A 10,109-nucleotide genomic window follows, 5' to 3' on the forward strand; every position below is an offset into this window, starting at 1 on the left:
ACAGGTGTCTTCATATCTGTTTGAGCTGCGAAGTGTCCAGTTAAGGACCATCATATTCCTTTTGTTTAATGATCTTATTATCTCGAGCGCATCGCATATCATCTCAAATGCTCAACATCTTACCTCGAGCGTACGACATCTTATTCCGAGCGCACGACATTTTACTTCGAGCGTACGACATATTATATCGAGCGCTTGAGAATATTTATCCGGCAAATATAGGAAATTATTTTCAATCACACACCTCTCGACTGTACTTAATTCAAATGCTTGCTTTAAATATTATCCCGTGTAAACGTATCAGAGACTAGTAAAGCCTTTGTTGAACAGAGCTACTTTTATAATTATTCTAGGATGCGAGGTCATTAAACTAAAATGAATGGATTTTGCTAGGAATATTCATGACAAATATGGTATCTATGGCTAGCTTTTTTCCATAAAGGTTTCTGTTTTGTAGATTAAAAGCTACAGTCGTATGCCAACAACCTTAACACACAGCCATCTCCCTATATACAGCCGTCCCGCAATATGCTTACTCGCTTATTCATACTTTTTACTCTCTTTAGAATTATGCGTTATAGAAAAGAAGCATCCGATTATGCCTAGACCACGTGAATATATAAAATCAAATGGTTTACTTTGAGGATACCGAGAAGTGTTAACCGGTATGTTTTATTAATTTCCTCATAAATGGTTGTTACTCCGATATCGTACTTAAAATAATTCGTACAAAAGTTGTGTGGCCGTTACCGATGTTTTAAAAGATATATGTGTCCTGTTTATAATAAAGAGAAATAAAGATTATTTAATTTATTAAAACATTGAGTAGATGCGTTCGATAGTGTTGTCGAATTGTGTGCCCAGGTTCCAAGACACCCAGAATGATAAATAAAATATGTACCAGAATCTTAGAGTCATCATCTATAAAAGCGATACATTGAGTCTTTGTGAAATGTTATTATGCATGAATTGCAATATTACACGTTTGTTTGTGTGTATTGACGTCTGCAGAAGCCCTTTCGATATACTGCTGCCTTGGTCTCCAACAATCCCTGGAGATTCTGCAGACGTTAATCGACCTTCGGCCCCGGTCACAATTACTCGAGCTTCTGTAGATAAACACAAAGTATTTTTTTCTTACTCCTATTTCTCATAAACTCATATAAGTATATAGCTTTTTTCTAATATACAAAAAGCAAGCAACTCTAAAATGTTATAAATTGAATGGCTACATCAAAAAGTACGACCATATAGATACTCTGACTTCTGCCACTCTGAAAAACTATTTACTTGAAATATGTGTCTGGTTCTTATCGGAAGTCATTAAGTTAGTCTTCAAATTCGATTTTACCAAGAATGTTTTATGGACGGATACTGCTTTTTAACAATTTTTAGAACATTTGCGTAATGGATTGGTAAAGACTATAAGGAAAGACTATATAGTCTGCTCTGGCTTTTAGCAATTATTTCTGATATTTCATGCATCAGAAATAGTGTGCTTTATGTCGAGTGCCGTAACAGTTTCATGTCGCCGTGAACGATTAACATTTAAACAGAAACATCTACCATTTCACGTATTTTAGCAACTGGTGCTATTTAGTACACTGCTTACTGAGCAACATATCTAAAGTTTTGGTCTTTTAAATGAAAATTTAACAATTCAGTAGCTATGATTTTCAAACTTTGCCAACTCGCTCTCAGAAGGAAGATCCTATCAGGCATGCAAACGATTCTTTAAAAACGAGAAGAATTAATGGAAATTAAAGCACGATAAATGCATGTTTTATTATAAGTCTAAAATTTATATTTGTAAAATATACAGTTATTGCCTTTAAGGTAGTTCAGAACGTTTCATAAACCGGATGTAATGGCGTAACGTCTCGTTATGCGGAAATGAAAGTCGCTTTATGAATTAATGGTAACCCGTGAGTAAATTTTTGAAACTGCAACGTTACTATCTTTCTGAAAACAAAGTATGATATTGAAACATTTGACACGTTAAATAATTCCAAGCAATGTATTAAAACCAGCGTATAATGAGCATATCTCTTTAATTCTTGCAAATATTTAAAAAAAAAAAAAAAAGACAAGAAAAAAAACAAGCATACTGACAACAAGCACACTGACCTTTATATTTTATTTCACCAATTTATAGACCATATCTTTATTTACGACTGTGAGAAGTTTCAGTATAGCGAAAATGTTAAAAAAAATGTGATTTTCCCATTGACGCCTATTATGAAAACCTTTGTGACGTCCTTATTTTTCAAATCAGTCTGGCAAAACGTCAAGCACACGAGCATATTGTTTTATTTACCGAATATTCTTTGTTTATTCTAAAGTTTTGAAAAATTCAGGGTTTAGTTGAATTCTACATTGTAGAAGACATTTTGATCTGAACGTGCAGAGCTGCTCAAGTGAGGTCGTCATACCAACCGTATATTAAAGGCAGTTATATATCTAAGCAAAACAACCCGAATTTGAAAAGAAAAATGTAGAAAAATTTTCAGAGGCAGTACAAAGTGGGGATATTTTTCATCAATTTTCTGTAATTGCTTATGATCAAGATGCGTGCGTTTAGTAAACGGACACTTGTTTTTAATTTCTTTTCTCGAACAAGAAACTTTATTTTTTTAAACTGTTTCTAATCCATCCAGAGCTTCAAAGTTGTCACAAGGATATAAGCATTTAACATGAATATGAAAATGTCAAAGAATAATTTAATTGTTATGTTATTGTAAAGACTATCACAACCACAAAATATCAAATCCTATTAAACTGATCTTTAAAGTTTCATTACTTAGCTTTTGTTGCTTAATTACAAAAAAATCAGTATCTCCTGACTGCATAGATTTCGTTTTCTACGTTTTTCATTAATTTTATCGGGAGAAAATGTGAAAGATCCCGTCGATATGAACGAAAACTAATTTGTGAGCACTTAAAAGCTTGTATACATTTTATCTAATTGAACACAAATTGCGCGTTTTTTGAGAAGATCGAGATTAAAATTAATCAGTTAACAGAACTTAATTAAGATTAGAACTGCCGCTGTATATACCTTCCGACCGCCTTGACAACGACTACATATCTTAAAACAAGAGGACCATGATGGTCCTGAACCGCTCACCTGTCCCCACGTGACCCAGTTTTGAACTGAGTATGACGTCGTTTTTTCTATTATTTGACATAGTGACCTAGTTTTTGAGCTTATGCGACCCAGTTTTACACTTGACCTAGATATCATCAAGATAAAAATTCTGACCAATTTTCATGAAGATCCATTGAAAAATATGGCCTCTTGAGAGGTCAAAAGATTTTTCTATTATTTGACCTAATGACCTAGTTTTTGAAAGCACGTGACCCATTTTGAACTTGACCTAGATATCATCAAGGTGAACATTCTCACCAATTTTCATGAAGATCTCATGAAAAATATGGCCTCTAGAGAGGTCACAAGGTTTTTCTATTATTTGACCCAATGACCTAGTTTTTGACCGCACGTAACCCTGTTTCGAACTTTACTTATTAACAATCAGCCTAATTTTCATGGAGATCTATTGAAAAATATGGCCTCTAGAGAGGTCAAAAATGTTTTTCTATTTTTAGATCTACTGACCTAGTTTTTGACCGCAGTTGACCCAGTTTCAAACTTGATATAGATATCATCAAGATGAACATTCTAACTAATTTTCATGAAGATCGCATGAAAAATATGGCCTCTAGAGAGGTCACAAGGTTTTTCTATTATTTGACCAAGTGACCTAGTTTTTGACCGCACTTGACCAAGTTTCAAACTTAACCTAGATATCATCAAGGTAAATATTTAGTCCAATTTTCATGAAGATCAATTGAAAAATATGGCCTCTAGAGAGGTCAAAATGTTTTTCTATTTTTAGATCTACTGACCTAGTTTTTAACCGCAGTTAACCCAGTTTCAAACTTGACCGAGATTTAATCAAGATAAACATTCAGACTAACTTTCATATAGATCCCATGAAAAATATGGCCTCTAGAGAGGTCACAATGTTTTTTTATTATTTAACCTACTGACCTAGTTTTTGACAGCACGTAAACCAGTTTCAAATATGACCTAGATATCATCAAGTAAACATTTTGACGAAATTTCATAAAGATTCATTGAAAAGTATGGCCTCTAGGGAGGTCACAAAGTTTTTCTATTTTTAGACCTACTGACCTAGTTTTGAAAAGCACGTGACCCAGTTTCAAACTTGACCTAGATATTATCAAGATGAACATTCAGACCAACTTTCATATATATATCCCATGAAAAATATGGCCTCTAGAGAGGTCACAAGGTTTTTATATTATTTGACCTACTGACCTAGTTTCTGAAAGCACGTGATCCAGTTTCAAACTTGACTTAGATATCACCAAGGTGAACATTCAGACTAACTTTCATGAAGATTCATTAAAAGTATGGCCTCTAGAGAGGTCACAAGGTTTTTCTATTTTTAGACCTACTGACCTATTTTTTGATTTCACATGACCCAGTTTCGATCTTGACTTAGATATCATCAAGATAAACATCCTGACCAATTTTCATAAAGATCCCATGAAAAATGTGACCTCTAGAATGGTCACAAGCAAAAGTTTACGCACGGACACACGGACGGACGACGGACGCCGCGCGATCACAAAAGCTCACCTTGTCACTTTGTGACATGTGAGCTAAAAACACAAAAGAAATAACTGTTAAGCCAAGTAAAAAGACTAGGAATAAGTTAAAGAAACAACGTCGTAATTGCTAATAATATAAACCACGTTCAAACATGTCAAATCATATACTATCATACTTTTATACTACATATATATATGGTGGTTATAAAACAAATTTCAACCTTCAGTACATAAAATGGTTTATTGTGATTGGTTTTGTTTTTACTTATTGGTCAATATCCCTGATGCGCTAGCATTGCAACGTCGAGAGAAGACGGAATTGAGGAAGAGACTACAAAAAACAACCAACACTGAGTGGGATGCTGGGGTGTTACTAAAACATTTCACGGTTGTATACTTTTGAAAACTCGAGCGCATTATACCATGGGTGGTAACTATTAAACTGCCTTACATCATGTTAGAGCAGCTAACGTTCTACTCATTTAGTTCCTTTTTTATTTCATATAAACAATTACATATTGAGACCTCATTTTCAGTAATTCAGAGCATTCCAATGACAATTATAAAAAGCATATATAGCCAGTTATTATGATAACAAATTACCAAAAAGAGATGTTTGTTACATGCATTGTAGAAGAAAAATAATATGTTTTTAAAAACAACACCTGTGATGCACTCATGAAAATTGCTGTTGAGATATATAGCGTATGTAGACATTTATCCAATGAATAAAACTAAAATCTGGGAATTCACAATGAAAGTGACTTGGCCAAAAATAGAACTTCCACATCCTATACAATATTTTTTCAACAACGTGGAACTACATTGTGGACTACATCACATAAACACTGAGCAGTCTCTTCCCCCTATCTGGTGCAAATAGTCTTGCGGCCGTTTTCATGCATTTACAAATCCTCATGCTTCAGACATTATTAGACACGCATATTTGTTTTGAACTAAGAAAATGTAAATATCTAGAGCAATTCTTATTAAGTTACATCATGCTAAAATTACCAGATTTGTGCTACCGTTCTCATGCATCTATATGTTTTTTTGTTTCTGTTTCGTAGCAACTTATACCTACAGAGGACTTGATGATTTAGAAATAATCCTGTTACAGCCGGAGGCACGAGGTTCTAAGCCGAGGCTGCATACCGAAGACAGTTTCTACTTGATGGCTGCATACAAACTTGCAATGTTACCAATCACCGTGATCATGTAGCATCAGATGTCGTTGGCATTTGTTATTGATCTTCTTTATTTTATTCCGCACATTGATATGGAATATAAAGCGAGTGATTTAAATAAATTTTTGCTGAGAATTTGCATGAATTACTGGCATTTATTCAATACTTTAAGGAGATGCAAGTCTAATGTATAGAATTCTTAATCATAAAAAGGTTGAATGATCTGAATAACAAAGTTCAAAGTTCAGATTTTATAGCAATTTTTGGCAAAACCTTGCTTTTGGCAATACATACAAAAAACAATTTATAAATCATTTGAAATTTGACATAATACACATCACGTATATTAAAAAAAAATCAAAACTAATGTAATATTACGATTCTAAAATACACGTACTGATGATGTTTGACGGACGCAACACATGAACAATAATTATACAAATATGATGCAGACATGTATATGCAGTCACGCAAATTTCCGATTAATATGAAATTCAAAATCCATTATCGTGTTGAATGCTATATTTGGTAATTATGCAGTCCGGTTACATAAATTCACGACATCGAACAGAAAATGAAAAGTTCTTACATTTAGTACGATACATTGTCTTTTATTTCATTTATCTTTATAATGTTTAAGAATAGGTAATATATCCCAATTGAATTCCTTAAATATATGAACATACCATCGTTCTCGTTGATAGGGAAATGAAATCAATTTTATGTAAATTAACAAAGCCTTGTTTTAATTATGGGTGATACTCATTACATTCATTAAAATATTTCTTTGTTATTTTATAAATCAGAGCTGTTCATCTATGCGAAGGTGCTAGGTAAAAAACGGATGTGACAAGGACCAGATATAATCTTTTGTCGACGGTCATTATTCACATGAAAATTATGTGCTCATTTACACAGAGGGGTTGTTTGGGCCGTCTTTTACCAATTTCAAGGATGTCATAGAACACGTTAGTGCAAAGATAATTTTCAGGAAAGGTTAGAACGGAAATATTCCATAAGTATGCTGACATCATCTTAATTTGCAATTCCGTCAGATTCAGACATGCGTACCCGTACAATATTGTAGTTTTCTTTTGCCTCTCGGTCCTTATAAATGCAAGAGGCTTGCTTTTCACCTGGTCCGACACAAAATCATCATTGACATTATGCTGGCGCAGGTTGCAATAATTGACATTTGAAGTTTCATTTCCTTTTTGTAATATTTTAGGCATGTATTTGTAACCGATATTTCTCAGCAGAATTCATTAATTGTATTTTAATGACTTTGCATCTTTAATATGATTGTGAAAGACGTTCATCCTATTGTTCAGGACTTCATTCATCTCTGATAATTCATCATGGAACCAACTTAAAGCAAACAATTGAATTAATTGCAGTCTAGAGACAGTCATGTTTGTGTGACAAATTATTCAAATACATTTTTGTAGAGTAATTTATCTGTTTCTTGCTCATGAGGGGAAATCAATGATACAAAGGAAGTTTTAATCGTTACTTTGCATGAGAAAATCCGCCTTAGCATATGAGTAAACGCTTGGTCTAATACGTTCGTCACAGTTAATTCATAAGTATAAAGGGAAAATAACTGAAAGGTCACCACTTTATTGTTTTTCATGTCAAGTTAGAAGTTGAGATCATGTACAAGCAGACACCTTACACAATATTTCAGATATATTTCAATTGCCCATTTTCATTTCCACAGTGAAAACTGTCAAGGAACACTTTAGATTAAAAACTGAATAAGTAAAAATAAAATCAAATGAAGTTTGAACAATTATCTCGAGATACACTATTAAACAACCAAAGCGATAGTTATTTTTGTAACCTTTTACCATCTTTGTTCAACAATCAGGTGTCTGAAATGCACTTCCACGGGTTAAAACACCACTTAAATTATCATTTATACACATTATGTACCTTGTATAAATGAAACTGATTAACAATAAAAAAAATGATATTCGCCCCAAAACTGATATACGTTTCAATGTAATGATAACTACCCCCCAAAAAACGGAATGCAAGTTTCAGTAAAATGATAATCGGCCCTAAACTGATTGTAAGTTCAAGGTACATCACTTTTTTCATTGACGCTATTTGTGAGCAATCATGCAGGCAATAGGACTTTGTCTATTTCAAATTGTTCAAGTGACAATTACAGAAACAAACAGAACACAGTATCAACTTAAAGGTAGGATGCCTCTTTTACATGCAGAGGCACAAAAATACCATACATAGCTTTTATGTTTACTTTTTTATACTTTTCGACTTAAAATACTAATTACACGTAAAAGGTAAACAAAAATAACAAACTTAATTTTATTCGTATAAGTTTGAACAATGGCAAACATTGATCTAAATTCTGCACATTAGTACTACCGATAGTTGAATGTGAGCCATTACATAGTGCGTCCGTTTTCTTTAACAAATGAAAATTGAAACAATATTATAGTGTATTACACTAGGTATTAGGGACCTTTTGCAACTTGAGTAAAAACATGACCAGGACTCGCAATCTTCTGATTCGAAGTCAGACGCCTTATCCATTAGGCCACGCGGACATTTGTTTTTAAAGGAAGCTAGAAATTTATTTATCATGTTATTATCACAAATAGATATATATTCAGCATGGAAGCAATATATTTTACGTGCCGTTGTATTATCTGTAACAATCACTATATACTGGTCCAAAGAGAAATCTCTATCACATCTATCAAAACCAGTTATGACATGCATTATCCAGTACAGCTTTTCGAATTAAAAATCGTGCAAAGTATTTGCCAACTCTCTCATACAATTAAAAGCTGGTTTATCTCTTCCGGAATGCAAATCATTTGGACTAACCGTTATTTAGAGAAAGGTGTCAGTTAAGCAGTTCTTTATAGACACATTTATTATTAAGTAAGGGATGACCAATTACTTATTAAGAAAATATTATTTTTTATATCCTGACTGATCATTGTTTGAGCGATAGATGTGTTCATTAGTATCAATTATATCTATGTACTCAAGTGCCACTGTTGCTAAATCATGAGTACGTTTCTACAATCTGTACATATACTAAATTATATAATTATAGATATGTATATTTATGTTTGTAAAAATATGTACAATGTGATGGCAAATACATGTGTATCACATGGTCTAAACATAGACGCTGACATTCACACTTCGACTTTCCTCAGTTATATGTGTACATGTATAAATATATTCCTGTCTGTCCGCCGAATGGTATTAATCTCCATATACGAAAATATCTTAACCAGTCAAAGTCTTATGCCATAATCATTCAAGACAGATATGCAGATCTCTGCCGAGTATCTGAATTTGTTTTGCGGTTAGCATACAAATAAGCTAGCTCATTATCACCAGGCTTTACTTTTGAGGATCCTAGATATAACAAACTTTTTAAACATGGAAGGGGACTCGCCTGGTCTTATTTGTCTAAGACAGAAACAGCATAACAATATGCGATTTCTGAATTATCTATGAGAATGACACCTATTGCAATATTTAGACGTTTTAGTCAGGCAGTGAAGGTTATTGCTTCAAATCAAATGCAGTATTTAATTACAATTTAAGTTTAATTGAAAACCAATGCCAGTTTGAAAACCGGAAGCAGAAAAGGTCCTTTCTATGGCAAAATCATTTCGTGAACATTATTTATCGATTGTCCTAAGCACGAGTACCTTATATACCGGTAAAAGCGTATTCCTATGGCCAGCTCGTTTCACTCAACACGGGGAATGCCGATCATGTGAGCAACAAGAAAAAAAGATCTCGCCGGTTTATTAATAATCGAACGCTTCGGCGTACACCGGCCACATGAGCTGCAAATAGAAAAATAAATTTCCAATTTATTATAATTTTCTATTTTGGTCAGTTCCAAATAAGTTAACAAAATATTTCTTGCAGTATGTCTCTACCTTTACTGGTAACTATCAAAATTTCCAAATGTTTACCTGATTTTGTATCGCGAAAGCAAATCTCGTGGATAGAACCGGGCTGTGCAAGGAAGTTAAACGAACACCTAGCCGGTTGCCCGCGGCGAAACGGTGTACGCCGCAAAAGTGAAACGAATTGTCCCTTTGAAATGTAACCGATAATATAAATTTTACATATGGCTTTTTGCCTGATCGGATCTGACGAGGCGCACAAGCGCCGAGTGTGATCCGACCTTGCAAAATCCATGAGAGCCGAATACAAAATCCCAGATCTAGCTACTGTTATAATGACCCTTTTATTGTATACCTCTACCTTTTCGTTTGT

Source organism: Mercenaria mercenaria, chromosome 1 (assembly GCF_021730395.1).
Source record: "Mercenaria mercenaria strain notata chromosome 1, MADL_Memer_1, whole genome shotgun sequence".
Classification (NCBI taxonomy): Eukaryota; Metazoa; Mollusca; class Bivalvia; order Venerida; family Veneridae; genus Mercenaria; species Mercenaria mercenaria.